The sequence below is a fragment of the Ornithorhynchus anatinus genome, chromosome 16, assembly GCF_004115215.2.
Source record: "Ornithorhynchus anatinus isolate Pmale09 chromosome 16, mOrnAna1.pri.v4, whole genome shotgun sequence".
NCBI classification, from domain to species: domain Eukaryota; kingdom Metazoa; phylum Chordata; class Mammalia; order Monotremata; family Ornithorhynchidae; genus Ornithorhynchus; species Ornithorhynchus anatinus.
In genome coordinates, this window is record NC_041743.1 from 8007494 (window position 1) to 8027201 (window position 19708).

Here is a 19708-nt window from a genome sequence, read left to right on the forward strand (position 1 = left end):
CTTTCCTAAGAGCTTAGTACAATGCTCTGCACACAGTAACTGCTCAGTAAATATGAGTGACTGACTGGTTGACTGCCCAGATTCCCCTTCACTAGTCCTTCCTTGGCTCCCATTTATCTGCCGCTTACACTCGCCTATGATACCTGATCTTGCAAGGTCGAATCAGGCTGGCAAACCTTTCTGGCTTCCTAACAGAGGCACTCATAGACTCTCACATTGCTTCTGAAGAAGAAACCAAACCCTCCTCGAAGAATAAAAAGTGAAAAGTTTCTTCGGGCACACTCTTCCCCACCTTGATTAGCAGAGCAAAATGTAGACATAAAAAGCAATTGCATCTTTTTTTTCCAGATTCTAAAAGTGTCAGTCCTGATTTACCCCAACACTCCAACTGACTCTCGGCAGATATAAATCCTTCATGCTGAAAGCAGTCGTATTTTGACCTGCTTAGCAGTGGGAAAGCAGGAGGATTCAGAATTGATCCTTCCTGGGCCAAGATGTCCATTCCAATAACATTTCCTTCATCTTCTTCCATGAGGAGTCGGGGAAGGGAGGATCAAAGTGGAGTCATGAGTGGGTTTGCTTCCTCCCAGAGGATTGGGTGGTTCTTTTTTGAGATCACACTGGGGTTGTTTTTTGGCTCTCTGGGCTCTGCCGAGCTCTGTCTGCTCCCTCTCGGTTCCCTTTCATCAGTGGTTCACTTAGGAGACGTAGGAGAAGCTTCCAGTCGGTAAGCCTTCGCTGTGGTGGCTTCTGGAATCAACCCTAATGCTGCTGCTGCTTAATCCTCTTCCAGAAATGGGGAAAGGCAGATGTGTCATGCAGGAGATAGTGAAGGTGGGTAAAATTGCAACCGTTTGTGTTTCTGCATAAACACGGCCAGGTACGTTACCTGCCTGGAACCGTGGCCTTTTGACATCTGGACTGTGATATATAAATAAGCCTGTGGGATCTTGGGAAAGTCACTGAACTTGCCTGCACCTCAGTTTCCTCATCTGTAAAACGGGGATCAGATACACCTTCTCCTTCCCTTTCAGACTGCAAGCCCCATGCCACACTGTGTCTGATCCAATAATCTTCTATCAATCCCACCACTTAGTACTGTGCTTGGCAACACAGTAAGTGCTTAATACGTATCACAGTAAGCACTCACTAAATACCACTGATTGATGATGATGATGATGATGATTATCGAATTCTGGCTTTTCCAGGCTCAGTCACCTTCTACCCCAGCAGTTTCCTGCTCTCTGCTCGACACCCTTATGTCTCTTGCTCCTTGCCTCTTTACCAGATTCCACATGAACTGTTTTTACACACTTCAAAAGCCAGATGCAATGAAAGCTTACAATGATTATTTCCCTTGCTCTCTTCTGGTCAATAGACTAATTCATAATCTCCATTTCCTCTTTGAGAAATTCTCATTTCCAGTCTCAGAAGTGCCCAGGGAACAAAACAGTAGTGTGGATTTAAAAGGCCAGTCTCGGCCCTGCAAAGCCCAAGAGCCCCGGGTTTCATTCCAAACAATCAAAAAGGGCTCGCTCCACCTCCTAAGCATCAATCCAGTCTCCCAACCTCACCAGCTCTCTCCCCGCAGTCGCATCCCAGAATACCTCTTCCATTTCCTCCTGCCCCTAACCATCTCCAATTAGTTCCAGTACCTCCTCTCCACTCATTCCCAGTCCCTCAATCAGTTTGCCTTTGCCCAGGCTAGGAGAGAGACAGGAGAGAAGGCTGGCTTGATTGGTCTCATTTAAAAAGATGAGGTAATTGAGGCTAAAAGAGCGAAATTACTAGTCCAAGGTTTTGCCCAGCTATCCAGTGGCAGAAGCCAACTCATCCAGGAAGGATTCGATTCCACGCTGTGGATGCCACCTCCTGCCTTCCCTGGGGCTGTTGACATTCCTGGGAAATTCTCAGTTCTCCACCTCTGCAACAAGGATTCTACTGAACTGAAAAACCTTCTCACCTGTCCACCGAAATCAAATGTTTGAAGCTTTTGCCTAGGCCCTTGAAGCTCTGTTTTCTTTTTTTTTTCCTCTTTACTCTCTGCTTGAGAACAAGAATGAATTTTAAATTACCACTACTGATGATGATGATGACATAACAAGTGATGAGGGAAAACGGCATTTCCTCTCTCCATTTTGTCCCTCAAAGGCCTTCCCCTCCTTTCCCTCTTTCCATCCTCCTCAATTTTTCTCTCCTCAACAAGTGAGTAGGAGGAATTTGGAAATTGTGAGCCATCTATTCCCAGTCCATTCCTCCCATTTCTGCATCCATGTAGAATTGCAAGGGCAAGGATTTCCAGAGTTCAACGAGTAGTGAGCCACTGCTACACCCCACATTCCGTAATAATATTAATAGTTAATAATTGTGGTATTCGTTAAGTGCTATGTGTTGGGCACTGTGATAAGCACTGGGGTAGATACAAGATGATTAGGTTGAACATAATCCCTAGCCACAAAGAGTTCACAGTCTAAGGAGGAGGAAAGACAGGTATTGAGTCTCCATTTTACAGATGAAGAGGATGAAAAACAGAGAAGTTAATTGACTTGTCCAACACCACACAGCAAGCAGTGGCAGAGCTGGAATTAGAATCCAGGTCTTCTGACTCCTAGGCCCGTACTCTTTCAATCAATCAATCAGCGGTACTTATTTCCATCAGGCCATACCGCTTCTCAGCCAAGCTGCTTCTCTGTGTGTGGTTCAAGCAGAACGCAGTCTTATCCTATCAAAGTCTGAATATGTGCTGGCCTGAACCAACATTAACATCTTCCAATAACAATGTTCATGGCATTTACTAAGGACTATGTGCTAAGCCCTGGGATAGATATGAAATTTTCATATTGAACACAGTCCCTATTCACATGGGATTCGATTTATTTTACCCCATTTTGCAGAGGAGGCATGTTGGGCCCAGAGAGGTTAAGCAACTGACCCAAGGTCACAGAGTGCACCAGTGGCAGAGTTGTGACTAGGACCCAGGTCTCCTGACTCCCAGTCCTGTGCTTTTTCCACTAGACCATGGGGCCTCTGGTCTTTCTGCTTAGTGGGTTGAAGGCACTCAAATGATTGTGTCACCAACACATGCCTGTAGAGGAGGCCGATTGGACATAAGGATAGAGGAGGGAGTGGGGAGGAAGGGGATCTCATTTCTTCTTTCAAGTTTCTCTCTAAGGGGAACAGTGTTCTGGAGGAGACACAGAACTTAGCAGTTTTCCCTCATGGCCTAGTGGATAGAGCACGGGCCTGGAAATCAGAAGGGACTGGCTTCTAATCTCAGCTCCGCCACATGTCAGCTGTGTGACCTTGGACAAGTCAGTTAACTTTCTGTGATTCAGTTACCTCATCTGTAAAATGGGGATTAAGAATGTGAGTCTTCTGTGGGACATTGACTGTGTCCAACCTGATTAGCTTGTATCTACCTCAGGGCTTAAAACAGTTATTATTATTACTTGAGGAAGAAGCTTGGTCCAGTTCTCTCCTTCAGTGGAATTGGCTGAAGTTGTTCCTGTTACTCCGGTGTTCTTCCTCCCAGTACACGCCTAGTTCTGATCCACTGCCTCCAAGACAGCCCAAAGCATCCACCTTCCATGGACACCTCATCTCTGAGGTAAGACATCCTGTCCCTCATTGAACGGACGGGGTGAAGAGGAAACTTTGGAGGGGAAAAATGGACATACACAACGGACAGTGAGAAACAGGGAAAACTTGGAATGTTTCTCCCCTTTCTCCTACCTCTGTTCCTCATCAAAACTCAGGGGAATCAGAGTCAAAACCTTCTGTTTAGGTCCAAGAAGAGGAAAGGATGAGGTGAACCAATGCCACGCTCCCAGATGTTAGGGAGCTGTGAGATATGCACTGTTGGTCCTGGGTGCCCGGCAGTGTAATCCAGAAATTATTTAATGGCAACAACGACATACAGTAAATGAGCCAGAACAATAGCTGAGAAGGGGAGGAGAAGGAAGGGGTGAGAGTAGGAGGGAAGTTTTTCTTTTTTAATTTCTCAGACTGTGCCCGTTAGTTTTGTTTCTTATTTAGGATATGGCATTAATCATGCTAATATTTTACAGCCTGGCTTTACACTTTAGTCATTACTTTAATCAAACCCATCAGCGAAGGAAGGAACCCACTACCAGGTGGGAATAGCTGCTCCCGCTCACTGTTAATTACTTTGCATTTTACAGCAATCAGCAGCAGGGGCTGAGATCATAATAAATTCATGACTTATGGGCCCATAAAATCATTACCGTAGGAAAATATGTTTTATCGGGGATTCGACGGGCCGCTGCTCAGAGAGAGATTTCTTGAAGGAAATGACACCCATGAAATTAAACTGATCCTCGCAGTCAGCACAAATGCAAATTCACAAACAGAACTGAATTTTACAGGGCTGAGAGGGGAGAAATGGGGTGGCAGGAGATTGGTGACAGGGACCAATGGGGAAAAAAGTGGTGCTGATCACAGACAGCTGGGGTGAGACAGAAGTGACTCAATCGGCCAATCAATCGGGTTTATTGAGCACTTACTGTTTGAGGAGGACGGTACAAAGCCCTTGGGAGAGTTTGACTGTAGACATGATCTCTGCCCTCAAGGATTTTACAGGGGCTTAAGCTCCATCTCCAGGCAAGAAGGGAGGTGGAGGTCTGCACATGGTGGTGGAGCCCTCCCTTGGGGTAGAGGGTACCCCTTACAATAACAATAATAATATAATAATTACAGTTCTAATAAAGGTATTTTTAAGGCACTCAAGCAGCTCTCTCCTTCCTACCTTACTTCACTGATTTCCTACTACAACCTAATCCACACACTTCACTCCTCTAACACCAACCAGCTCACTGTAAGTCGATTTTGTCTATCTTGCCTTCGAACACTTGCCTCATAAACTTCCTTTGGCTTGGAACTCCCTCTTGCTTCATATCCGAAAGCCCACTCTACTAAAGCCCTATTAAAATACCATCTCCTCCAAGAAGTCGTCCTGACTAAGCTCTCACTTCACCTATTTGCCTCCCTTCTGTGTCACCTATTCACTTGTGTCTGTACTCCTTAAACACTTTGATTTTTATCCTACCTCCACAATATGAAGTAATTTATTTTAAAGCCTGTCTCCCCAACTAGTCTATAAGCTTCTTGTGGGCAGAAATCCTGTCTACCAACACTACTGTACTGTACTCTCCCAAGTACTTAGTAATAATTATAATAATGTTGGTATTTGTTAAGTGCTTACTATGTGCAGAGCACTGTTCTAAGCTCTGGGGTAGATATAGGGTAATCAGGTTGTCCCACGTGAGGCTCACAGTCTTAATCCCCATTTTACAGATGAGGTCACTGAGGCACAGATAAGTTAAGTGACTTTCCCACAGTCACACAGCTGACAAGTGGCGGAGCAGGGATTCGAACCCATGACCTCTGACTCCCAAGCCTGTAGTAGAGTGCTCTGCACACAGTAAGTGTTCAGTAAACAGCACTGATCGATTGATTGTTAAGTACTTACCATGTGCCTGAAGCTGGTTTAGATACAAGAAAAACAGTTTGGACAGAGTTCCTGTTCCACAAGGTGCTCACAGTTTAAGAAGGAGGACAGGTGAAGAATCCCTATTTTATAGGTGAGGAAACTAAGGCACAGCAAACTGAAGTGACTTCCCCAAGGTCACACAGCCGGCAGGAAGCATTAGAACCCCATAGCTTCTGAACAGTTACTTTCCATCTCACAGTCCCACCCACTCTCACAGGCAGCCCAGCTTTCCACCCCTCATTACGGCTGTCAGGTCCACTTTTTCCACGAGTGGCTTTTGAATACCCACAGCTAAGAGAACTTGTCAGGGGTAAAATCTGCATTTGAGAATTAATGTTCAGTGGGCACAGTCCAATTCCACCATATTCTTTGTTGCCTTTAGGGGTGATCTGTGACAAAATACAGGATCATAAACCCAAAAAACATTTAATACACACACCCAACTCAAACGCTTAGTTTCTACTGGTAACTTAATGCTTCACTCAAAGACATTATGTGGGCTTTCAAAGGCCAAAGAGGCAGGAACAACAGATGAATGTAATAATAAAAATAATAATAATAAAAGTCATTTTTGTTAAGTGTTACTATGTGCCAAGCACTCTATTGAGGGCTGGGGTAGATAAAAAATAATCAGGTGGAACACAACCCCTATTTCACGGGGGGCTCACAGTCTAAATAGGAGGCAGAACAGATGAGGAAAATGAGGTACAGAGAAGTTGATTTATTTTCCCAAGGTCACACAGAAGGCAGTTGGGGAAGTTCTTCTACAATTGAGAGAAGCAGCATGGCCTAATGGAAAAACCACAGGACTGGGAGCCAGGAGACCCTAATCCTGGTCCCTCTGTGTGATCTTGGGCAAGTCATTTCAATTTGCTGTGCCTAAGTCTCCTCATCTGGAAAATAGGGTTCCAATACCTGTTCTCCCTCCCCTGTAGACTTTGAGTCCCATGTGGGTCAGGGACTGGATCTGACATGATGAACTTGTATCTACTCCAGTTTTCAGTACCATGCTTGACATATAGTTAACTGTTTCACAAATACCATCATTACCATTCTTATTATCCCCTTTGCCCAGAGACTTCAGGACTTTTATTTCCCTGGTTTTCTGACACAGCATCTTTACCCAGGATGAAAGTAATGAAAAAAGCCAAGACTATTTTCCCTGGATTCTTGACCCAGCATCTGTGACCAGTTCAGAATTACCAGTAATTGTTAAGAACATGCTAAAACCCAACTGGGCTTCCACTGACTGCTAGCCACGACCAGGTGGAAAATTTGGCCATCTGAAGTTATGTTCCTGGACTGCCTGATGGTCATTCAAAGGATCCAAGGGAGACTTCTGGGAAACACCGTCTCGGGGAGATAACGAGGGGGAGGGAGTGGAAGGATGGGCTCCAGTTTGCCTCTTTTCCTTTCAGGCTCTTTTTCTTTCTCTCTTTATTTTCTGCCATCTCTCTCCCAAGAGCCATCCCTGCTGGTTTGCTTAGTGGTTATTGTTTCCTTTGCTCTTCGCCTCACCAATTATATGAGACAAACACAGGCCATTATTTAGTGTTATTTAAGCATGAAATTATAACATCTTTTTAAAGGCCAAGGCACTAAAAATAAGTCTTTTTATCAAGGCGCACCAGGTCTGGATCTAGTAGCTCATTAATTTCTGTAAACCAGACAAAATGAAATTCAAACCAAATCTGAGAGTCTTGGATTTGGGGGCTTATCCTTTCTTCTTGGAAGTATCACCATCATAACTCATCATCAGTATCATAAGCATCATCATCATCATCAGGATCAACCCCTAGGAGCCCTACCACGGGACCGGTACTGCGTGCAACATGGTGGAAAGCCTCCACCCAGTCCATCTGGCTGGAGCTCAGCATCCCCATGCAACTAAACAGGAAGAGAGGGTGAGCTGGGGACAGGGCCAAGCAGAGGTGGATGCATTTATGCTTCATCTCTTCACATCCCGAGACAGAGAGGCCAATTGGCACAGCAGGATAGGTCGAGGACAGTGGATCACAAATACCTTAGTGGGAGGCCCTCTCTATCTTCTTCTAGACTATAAGCTTCATCCCAATGGTGATGTGGAATGGAGCCGAAGGGGGCAGGAATTTGTCTCAATCATCAATCGATCACTGGTATTTATTGAGCACTTCATGCGGACAGAGCACTGTGCTAAGCACATGGGAAAGTTTATAAAGTAGAGTTAGTAGACTCACTCCCTCCCCACAAGGTGATTATAGTTTCAGAATTTAAATGAACTTTCCAGGGTGGCCAAATTTTCTAAGCAATCGCCAGAGGCCAGAGCTACAGAGGGAGTCAAGATGCTTTTGTAAGGAAAAATGAATGGAAATCTCAGGGAAGCTCCCCAAACCTCTCCTGCCTCGAATATGCTGCACAAATGATGTCAATGGTGCCCAGTGTGATTCCAAGACAGACTTCAGTAGCTAGTCCAGAAACACTTGGGCTTGGATCTTGCTGGCAATGGAGGGTAATGAAATGCCATCTGATCCTTCACCTCTCTTTCTGAAGATGCAGGCATCTTTGAGATCCTGTAGGATCTTCTTTAGGTCCTACATATTGAGGATGAGCTCAATATCACGATCCTTCCATGCTATAAATATCCTTTTCCCCTTCTGGGAAGGATGTCTGACCAAAACATATAAAGCAGTATGACAAGCTGGTAAAGAGAATTGAGGTTTAAATGTCAGCTAAGGCAATGTTCATTTTTTTCCCTCTAAAAAGAAAAAAAGAGAGAGAAAGATCATTTTCAGAGCCTGTAAAGCTGGTAAAGTGAACCACTGTCTGTTTGAAGTTCATCCAGAAAATCCTTTTGCAAAATATTTGCTGAAACACAGTAATGTAGGCATCAGAAAGGATTAAGATCACTTTGGGCCTTCCCCAACACCTGACTCTCCCCACCGAGCAGGTCACATCCCCGTGTCACAGGTCTTTCCAAAATGAACCAACTTCCCTGGAAAAAAAGCTCCAACTTGTCTATTATTCATATGCATCATTTATTGCTTTGCTTTGCCTTGCAGCAAGGTTCTTCATGAGATTTACTGATAAGGCAGAAACACACACATTTCTTCCCCCATCTCTGCCAATACTGGTAATCCTTCTTAAACTGTAAACTCCAAGAGGTCAAGGACTATATATTCTGAACTATACCTCATTCTGGGTGAATTTGGACTGAGTTGACCTCTTCTGCAATATGTATTAAGGATTATCCAAAACCCCAGGTATGCATCGTGTATTTCTGACCAGTCACCACTGGCTCTGCCCTCCTCAACCCTGAGAAGCAGGGGTCCCAGTGGCAGAGAGCTGGGGAGAGCACAATCCAGGGAAGTGTTGGGAAGGGGAGCCAAAATAGGAGCCAGTGGAGCCTCACTACACAGATTCCTGTTTTATCCTTGTTCTTCCTGCTTTCATTATCATTTTCATTTGTGTCTCTCGAGAAATTGTAAGCTCCATGAGGTCAGGGTTCGAGTGTACCTTGCTACCAATGTGCTCTCACAAGCACTCAATACAGGACCTATATCTTGGTAGGCGCTCAACAAATTCCACTGATTGATTGACCACACCTCAGCCGGATTACCGGAGGATGGCCGCATAGCTGGGCTCCTCAAAGCCAAGACTCTCCATCCACAGGGCTCCTGTTTCTCCTTCCCCCATCTTCCAGACTGGTTCTCTCCAGCCAGCTGTCCAACTGCACCCACCCAAAGCCCACGCTCTGGTTCCTTCCACTACTCTCTTCCAACTCTGGATTTTTGAAGGGGGTCCTTAGATTTCTAATCCTATAAGAATTTATGAAACTTCAATGGTCCACCAAGACCTGTACTCTGCATTCCAAAGTTGTACCAAAGGATGCTGGGAGGAGCAGAGTAACGGCTGCCCGATTTTAGCAAGAAGGTTGGTCTACATAACCCAGTTGGCAGACCCTTAATTTTCGCTTCAATCTGTGCTGTGCAAGCATGACCTAAAGGTGTTTGATAAGTATTTATGAATGAGGCTAATGATGCAGCAGTAGGCACAATCCAAGACCAAAACCCACTCTTCTGCTCAGGTGGAACTGCTTTGAGGAGGTCTTTCCAAGGGCTTGGCTTGCCCAGGTGAATTAAATCAATAAGTGAGCTCAGGCACAAAATCCAAGAATTGACTGGCTCAAGTGCCCAGGGCCTAATTCGAATCAGTGAATCGAAATGGAAAACACGTGTTGCACCTCTCCTTTCTTGGAGTTTGGTCTGCCTGGGCATCAGTATGGGGTGGCCGGGGGAAAAGACAAAGGAGAGGACAAAGCATGCTAGCACCAGCCACTGCTACAGGCTCGGCACCACGGAGTGGATGTGCTGAGGAGGGAGGAAGTAATGACCGAGGCACTGGGTGTGAGGTTGAAGGAAACTTGAGGCTGGGCTCTGGAGGCTCCTTCCCAGTGGCTGATGATTTTGACCTATTTCAATTAATCAGTATTATTTATTGTGACCGTTTGCAAAGCACTGAACTAAGCACTTGCGAGAGTACAATATAACATTGTAACAGGGTTGGTAAACCCATTTTCTCCCGTGAGCTTACAGTTTAGAGAACAGGTTCAGACTACCACTGAAGACTCAAAATAAGTCTGAAGAAAACAGGTTAAGTGACAACCCAAATGCAGGAAACAGTGCCCGCAACCAAAGACTTTCCATGCAGGCCAGAATCCTTCTTCATAAGCTACTAACAGAACTGTGTGCTGCCTAAATCACAGCAGTGGCCCAGAAAATAGGATCTAGGAAGCAGCACTTATACATGTAAATGCAGACAGCAACACCAAGACTTCTCGACTCTGGCAACTGACCCCACCAAGAGACCAAGGCTTTGGAAATCATTTAGCAAATTTGTCTGTACTGAAAAAATCACCAAAACCCTTTGGCTACTGCACCATAGGGTGGGTGATTGGGTCAGAGTTGAAGGAACACCCTCTGATCTTTTCCCTATCATTTTCTGAGGGAGGCTGGGCTGGGTGGCCGGTCTGGTCCTGCCCAACTTATTTTAGACTACCAGCCTTGTTGCAATGAGAATTCTACAAGTTAGAGTCAGAATACACTTCCGATACCCTGGGAAGCTCCTTCAGTTCAATAAGCACCATCAGAAGTCATTGAGGCGGAAGTTCAGGCCTTGCTCTGTGCCAAACCATATACACAAGATGACATGTAAATGACTACAAATCATTTTACTGATTTAGCATAGCTCTGTGGCCTTAAAATAAGCCTGAAGGAAATAGAACTTATGTACCACGCTCTGCCGGGAAGCCTCGTATGCAACTAAAGGTTTCATCGGTAACCCAGAACTCAAAAGCAGTCTCCAGATTGAACTACCTGGGCAAGATGCTCACCAGCCCTGGAGTAATGCTCAGTGCTAGACAGCTTTATTGGGTGGAACCTGTGAGGAGAATGGATGAAAGCACAATGCCCTAAAACCTGCTGGGTGGGGAAGTGAAAGCGGGTTACTACATGCCCAGGGGGAAGAATGACATTTAAAACATAGCAAAGGGCAGTTTCCAATGATGCAAAAGAGCTGTGTACTGTTGGGAGACCCTTGGGGCAGATGAACCATTCTGACAGGTAAAAATCAGGAGAAGTAAAGGTTTTATGAAGATTGGGATGCTAGGAAGTCGACTTGAAAAGGTAAAAGACCCAGTATGGGGCAAACCCATTAGGCCAACAAGGATCCACCAATACTCCAAAACAATGCAGGAGAGTGAATAAGTCCTGGACTTTTTGGCCACTCAAGCAAGAATCAATCAATCACTCGTTCATTCATTCATTTAGTTGTATTTATTGAGTGCTTACTGTGTGCAGAGCAATATAGTAGCATTGTTTTCCAAGAAGAAGGGCAGCTATATATTTTGTTACTATCCAGTGATGCAGATAGCCGAAGAGTAGAAAACAGAATCAAATAAGGTAACGTGGCTCTTGAGAGGCTGACAGTGACAACAAGACAACAAAGTTCCCTCCAGACTAAAGACTGTAAGCTCACTGCATGCTGTAAATGTATCTACCAACTCGGTTTTATTGTACTCTTCCAAGTGCTTAGTACAGTCTTCCGCACAGCTTAAGCGTTCAATAAATACGATTATTTGATTGAACTAAATTGTGTAGCCTAGCAGAAAGAGCACAGGCCTGGGACTAAGAGGACCTGGGTCCTAATCCCAGCTCTGCTACTTATCTGTTGTGCGACTTTGGGCAAGATGCTTAACTTCTCTGTACCTCAGATGCCTCATCTGTAAAATGGGGATTAAGACCGTGAGCCCCACATGGGATAGGGACTCTGTCCAACCTGATTATCTTGTATCTACCCCAGTACTTACTACAGTGCCTGGCTTAGTACAGTGCCTGGTATTAACGAATAATATTAAAAAACTGTAGATGTGCCCATCTACCATGAGACAGATTGCCAGACTCTCTGTGGCCTGCAGAATAGAAGGGTTCTGGTCTCGGCTCTAACACTTTCTCACTTTGAGACCGCAACTCTTACATACTAATTCTATGTATCCCCAGTGGGACTAAACAGACTTTCTACTCTCATGTGACTTGGCCATGGCTCCATTAACCAGTGGTTGCACAGCACTCTACAATTTTAAGGGGAATAAATAGAATATATCCAATATTACCCAATAAAACATTACTACATATGATGGTATATAGCCATGCATATATATATATGTATAATGTAAATGGTTCCAAATTAAGATATCACAAAAAGAATACTGTTACAATAAAAATATGTGTATAATCTTGTCACATTACACATATCTACTTTTACAGCCATCAACTTAATTGTTTAGAGCCCTTTTAATGCCACTTTTCCGCTGGTATGTTTTTGCACAAAATGTAATTTGGGGGCTAAACAGACCAATACAAGTAGAGCAGAAAAGGGACATGGCAGTTCCCCGTTTCAGCAACTTGTGTCTTCCCATACATTTTAAATATCATAAAACTGGCTTATTCTGTAATATTCTGATTGGATATTTATGCATATTGTTGTCACATTTTCTTAAACAGATGTGCGATAAATTTAATGAAAAGTTCTCTTTTTTGTAAAACTAGGACACTCACTCATTTGAATAAAATAAAGCAATAACACAGTCAGTATAGGCCTTTTAGAACAACTGGACATCCTGCAAATTATCAGCCTCAAAATGTGCATTCACAGTTTCACTTCAAACTCATCTCGAGATCAATGAATCTTCTCATTTGCATATCTCTATAGTGCCTACGACTGTACTTTTTAAGCACTCTAACTAGCATGCTATAATGGTCAAGGAGCTACAAAGGAAGGAAGGATCACATAAGAGCTGCTCACTACCTCCCCTGGTTTTCACTCCAGAACGCTTAGTACAGTGCACTGCACCCCGTGGGCATGCAATGAATATCATTATTACATTTCTCACCCCACACTCCTGGTCACCTTCCATAACTAGCCATGGGGCAGTTATGGCGCTCCAGATCCTCCCATCACCCCCTCCAGAAGTGACAACAACTCACAGACTACAACTGGGATGCTTGGGGATGATATAGCTGTGGTACCTAGGATCAGGAGAGCACCAGGAACGTGAGTCGCATGCAAAAGAGTCACTTGAATGAGAGAGAAACAAAAATAGAACAAAGAGAGAGAAAGAAGCAGAGACACACACACACATGCACACACATATACATGCACACACACACACAGAGCAAGAGAAAGAGTGTGATTGATCTCACAAGTAGCAAAGTTAAGATGGGGGGTTTACCTCGTTAATTTCCAGTTAATCAACGGTATCTATTTGCTTGAGCTGAGCACTGTCTTTCAGTGCTTGGGAGAGTATAATGCAATAGAGTAGGTAGGCATGATCCCTGCCCACTAGAAGCGAACTGTTCTCTTTTTGGGCAAGGTACAAATGCGCACTGAGTAAAACTACTAAAGCATGGGCAAAAGTAGAAGCAAAGAGCCAGGATAATCTGCCAACTGACTAATGGAACTACCAAGTGATCAAGAGTCGATTCCTTATGTATGTGAATGCCTCATGTTTTCTCCATCACCATCTCTACATTTTTTCAGTTTATAGTTACCCTTAGCTGTCCTTTATATTCGAAGTTGATGGTGAAGACCTTCCTAACCATGCATATGAATGGGGCTGAAACAGCTGCAGGGGAATCCACACACCCTCCACAGCATTTACAAGTCAGGATGAACCTCTAGTGGGAATGTGCCAGGTTCTCACCCAGACGGAGTGAGGCTGTAGCTTTTCTCCATCTCTGTTCTCATTCCTCTCCTTTTCCCCCTGAAATTCTCTCCATGTCGCTCTCCTCCTCTCACCACTCTGTCCCTTGACTGTTGTTTGTCTCTTCCTCTTCTGGTTATCCCGATTCTACTTATTTCCTCTTTTACTTCTGTTCTTTTGCTCTCTGCCTGGCTCTGTTGGCTGGAGGGCTGGGGATTGGGGAAAGGAACTAAACCCAAATAGATTGAAATGAATTTATTTATTCCCATTTTCAGCAGAAATGGACATATTTCCTTACTCATTTACTTGGACCACTCTGGTTGGACATATTTTTTATGCTTGACTCCTTTAGAGTATAAGCTCCTTGAGGCCAGGAACTATGCCATTTCTTTATTCTGTACTTCCCAAGCCCTTAGTGCAGTACACCAAGTGGGTATTTGAGAAGTCTATCGGTACCCACGACTAACTCCTACTACTTCTACTATTGCTAGTGGCTACATTTTCTAGCCCCATTTCCAAACCGCAGGATGCCCGGGAATTCCGTATGCTCAGCATGCCCTCTGTCGTGGGACTTTCCAACGACAGGCTATAGTATCGGTGTGCAGACTCAACCAGTCAAGCCTGCACAACCTTCAGCCAGCAGGCCCAGTGAAGCTCCCAGGAAGTGCAGCTCCTGGACAGTCCCAGAAGTCCTGACTCCCTCTCCGGGGTTCCCACTCCCTTCCCACAGCTAGTGTGACCTTGGACAAGTCACTTAACTTCTCTGGGCCTCAGTTACCTCTGTAAAATGGGGATTAAGAGTATGAGTTCCATATGGAACAGGGACTGTGCCCAACCTGATTAACCTGCATCTAACGCAGCACTTAAAATAGTGCTTGATATATACTAAGCACTTAATAAGTACCATATTATTATTATCATTATTATTATTATACCTGGAGAGTGATCCAGGGGCAAAAGGCACAAGGATCTTGGGTGGGATGGGTGAAGAAGATCAGATCAAGGCAGGTGGAAGCCTGGGCCAAGGAACTAAACTTGAAGTGTTGCTGGAAAAGATCTGAAGCAAGCATCAGGGTTAGCCTAGGTCAAAGAAAAACCTGGTTGGATCTTTTTTTTTTTATGGTATTTAAGTGCTATGTGTCAAACACTACTCAAAGCACTGTGGTCAGTTAAGTAGCATATGGCGCTCGCAGTCTAAATAGGAGGGAGAACAGGTATCCCCATTTTACAGTTGCGGAAACTGAGGCATAGAGAAGTTAAGTAACTTGCCCAAGGTCACACAGCAAGCAACTGGCAGAACCAGGACTAGAAACCAGGTCCTTCTAACTCTGAGGCCCAAGCTTCCTCCACTAGTCCATGCTGCTTCTTCTAAAGTTTTGCTGCTCTTCCTGGAATCTACTCAGAGTATGGGCCCTCAATAGGACAAAGGACCTCTGACCCAAAAGAGAAAGGGCCTGGAAGTCTCACCCAGATGAGCTCGTATTCATCACCTTCCTTCAAAGCTAAAGTTATTTAATTCTAAGATGAGAGCAACTGCTCTACTATTCATTCCTGAGGGTTAAACTTGCCCCAGCCGCCTGCTAAACACATTTTTTACAATCTGGCAGTGATCTTTGCCTATTAAGCATCCCTGGCTGCAGAGGAGTGATATTGATTTATTTCACTTTTATGGCTGGAGGTATTTATGCCTATTTGCTGTCTCGCTTCTTCATCCCGATTTAAAAAAAAAAAATTACGATGGTGCTAGAGCCGGAGCTGCTGATTCACAGGCTTTATGGCTCTGAGAACCGAGGACTGGACAGTGGAAGGGAGAGAACTATTCCCGTTATTCAGGTGTTCATCACGATTTTCTTTTTATTTCCACATCCGGAGGCAGTAAAGGGTGGTGGATGAACAATTAAGAATCGAGCACAGAGAACAGGATCGTGATGGAGAGCGGAGGCAGCAGCAAGACATCAGCTGAAGACGAAGAGGCCTGGTTTCCAGCCTGCTAGTGGTCCGGGCACACGGACAAGAAGGGTAGACCACTTACCCAATGCTCAGCCTCTCTCCCCACAGAAGCCAATCGGGGGACAAGGCTTCCTGAAGGCAGCAGGCTCCAGAAGCCGCGGAGTCAATCCCACCACCTGGGTTTTGAGTTGCATTTCCGATTACTACAACTTTTGTTAGATGGTGGTTGTTTTTCTAAGCCCCGTCTCTTTCCTTCCTGAATCCCGGGGGAACCACGAGATTTGTGTGGCTGTAAGGGACAGTTCTTCAGAAACCCGTTGCTTCAGTTGGCCTGCTGCTGTCCCCGCTGGGAGCCGAAGAAACAGCTTGGCTCTAGAGCTCAAATGATGGGAGTAGTTATTGTATATGTGCATAAAGCACTGGAAAAAAAATACATGAGTGAGAATTAGACAAGGTCCATGGCCACTAAGATACTCAGTCTAAGAAAAATTGGGGGGCTTAAGAGCTCAATAAATACCACTGATGGTGGGGAGTGGAGAAACAGATAAGCTCAAGGAAGATATAGAAAAACTGTCTTCCAGACAGAGCTCTTCCTCTTATCAAAAAGGAAGCCTTCACCCATTGAGGCTTTCCATCCACTACCTTCCCCCGAGACGAAAAAAAACAACTCAAAAAAACCTCTGACCTTAAACCACTTACCTGTGGTTTCTGAACACCAGGTAACCAGGACTTGCTGTTACCAATCTGCTTTTACTAATTGGTCCCTGCACTCACCAGAGGAGCAGCAGAGCCCTGAGAAAACATGAAGGAAACTGGAACAATAACTACACAGGGAGGAAGAATGGCCTCTGGAAATTCCAAGACCTTACTGAATTAAAATGCCAGGGCGGAAATTAAATTAATTTGTGTTCGCACTCTATGTGACCAAAGTGCACAAATGGTGGCAGAAACAATCTAGGCTGCTTAGAAGTTGGTTTCATTCTGAAAGGGATTTAACTTTTCTGGCTTTCTTCCCTCAGCAAGAGATGGATGCTTAATAGCATCGTAACAGACATTTGGTTGGACGTGTCGTTTAGGCATCCTCACCCTGCAGGGATGGAATGTGATTCCAAACTATTACGGTTTGGGGGATGTGTGATGAAATCCAAACGTCTTGTTGGGAACCGGTATGGGGATTGTCCAGGATGAAAACACATTTCCAAATAACTAAATCACATTCGAATTCTGGAGCATTTAAGTTAATTGTGGGATTACTATGTGCCAAGCATTGTAACTACATGCTGGGGTAGATATAAGATAATCAGGTCTCACATGGGGCTCACAATCTATAGGAGGGAAAGCATGTATTGAATCACCAATTTTGCAGATGAGGGAACTGAGGCACAGAGAAGTGACTTCTCCGAGGTCATATAGCAGGCAGTCAAACAATCAATCTTATTTACTGAGTGCTTATTGTGTGCAGAGCACTGTACTAAGCGCTAGGGAGAGTAACATTATAGCAACATATCAGAGTTGGTAAACACATTCCCTCCACTTAACGTGCTTACAGTACAAAGGGGAGACAGACATTAATATAAATAAATAAATTATGGATATGTACATGAGTGCTGTGGGCTGAGGGAGGAGTGAATAAATGGAGTAATCAGGGAGGTGTAGAAGGGAGTGGGTGAAGAGGAAATAGGACTTAGTCAGGGAAAGCCTCTTGGAGGAGATGTGCCTTCAGTATGGCTATAAGATGCGGCGAGTAATGGTCTTTCAGATATGAAGAAATGAGTGGAGAGTCCAGGATTAGAACCCAGGTCCTCTGGCTCCCAGGCCCATGCTCTTTCCACTATGCTACACTGCTCCCTTCAACAATGTTTCTCCCAAAGGATCAAGGCGGGCAGTCGAGCTGGTTGGGATTGGCCCCAGCTGTGCCTGGTTACTGTCATCCAGAGTTACGGCACCCTCTTTTCTCCTGAGCCTGAACTACGACACCAGAAGCTTGTACAAGACTCCTCCTCACCCCGGCCCGACGGTCTTACACTTCTGATGGTCAGAAGTTACCACACTGTACGAGGACCCGGTCCACCATCCACTGATGTACAAGCATTTGCAAGGGGGCACAGGATCCAAGCAAGAAAGCAGGGGTGCCGGGTTGGAGGTGCAGTTGGAGAAGGATCCACTGTGGCACAAAAGCAGGGCCCTGGCACCATCCTAAGAGAATCTCAGTAGTGGCATGGCTACCCTGGCGACACGAAACCCAGCCAGAATTTTGCAGCGAGGGCCGAGGAGGTGTCCCTCCCTCCCCACTGCCTGCCCCAGAGTGCCCCACTCCACCAAATCCTGCTTCCATGGTGTCCCTCTGATGGCCACTTTACGTCATTAAACAGGAGGATTAATTACCTTTGAGACTGTAGCCCTTACCAAGGGTAACTGCAGAGACCCTTGTTATTTGTGTGAATGTCTTTGAGACTCACTAAGCTATTTGCCAGGCAATAGCCTGCAGGTAAGGCTGCTTCCTTTAGGTTAATTATACCATTGTACGTAAAGGACTTCTTTCTTCCCCCTTCTAAATTTCCTCCCTTTTAATTTCATCAAGTGCTTGTGGAAGGGAAAGGGGGAGGCTCTGCAACTGGCCTTCTGCTGCCCTAATTCTACGTGCCACCTCTTACAGCAGCTCACCTTCTTTCTTCCTCTTTTCAAAACCACGCATTTCATCTTTCCTCATACTTAATCTTTTCCTGTTCAGAAGACCTCCCCTTCCCAATCATCATTTGATTTGCCCTCTGGGCACCTTCATTTATTTCTACTCTGTCTTTTTCCCCCATGAGGTAAACGTACAAGGGAGTGGAGGTACTGTATTTAGAGGAAGCACTGATTTGCAAAACCACACTGGGAAATTTTCCCCCTGGTTCCTCATGAACGCAGCCTGCCAGTCGCTCAACTCAAATGGTATCTTCCCTTGAGCGGTTTAATCGGGAGCCACCCTAGATCTTTGCTTGGAGAAGTTATGCTACGATGATTCTGAACCTGCTTAACTATGCCCCCTCTCAGAGTTCGGCCTCAACTGTCTGCTTCTGGTAGACATAGGGCCTGGGCCCGCCTTTTCGACCTGGTTTTATCAGAAGGCGTAGTGGACGAAGCACGGGTTTTGGAATCAGAAGGTCATGGGTTCTAATCTCAGCTCTGCCACTGGTCTGCTCTGTGACCTTGGGCAAGTCACTTTGCTTCTCTGCACCTCAGTTACCTCATCTGTAAAATGGGGACTGAGAATGTGAGCCCCACGTGGAACAGGGACTGTTTTCAACCCGATTTTCTTGTATTCACCCCAGCGATTAATACAGTGCCTGACACATAGTAAGCACTTAACAAACACCACAATAATAATTATTATTAGGCTGGCCCAGATGGGGTAAGTGGCCTCTTTAGTTCATTGGTGCTTCTTGCTCAGCTGTTTTTGCTCTGCCTTTGAGCCTCTACGAAGGTTGCTGAATCCTGGTCTGGTGTGTCCACTCTTTCCCCTTCCCCTTTGAGATCTGATAGGATTCTTTGGTCTCCATCAGCAACAGCTCCATCCCACACTTTGACCTCCCCAAGCAAACCTGGTCGAGCCTAATGAACTATGCCAGGTGTGTTGCAGTCTAGGGTGAAGTCTAGCGGGACAAGTAGTACAGGGCCTGACACCCATTGGGTGTTCCATAAATGCTATTACTATGGTTCCACCACATATGCACAGAGGTAAATGGGACTAGGAGTGTAGTTGGGTCTGAGCCTGAATTAGGCACACTGGTTGACCCTGCTCTAAGGAGTCTCTTCCACTAGGTTCTGCAGACTCCCTCTGCCTCTGAACAGAGGGAAGCAGCATGGTCTAGGAGACAGCAGGGGCCTGGGAGTCAGAAGGACCTGGGTCTAATCCCTCTTACTCCACTTGTCGGCTGTGTGACCTTGGGCAAGTCACTTCACTTCTCTGGGCCTCAGTTCTCTCATCTGTAAAGAGGGGATTAAAACTGTGAGGCCCCAGGGACTGTGTC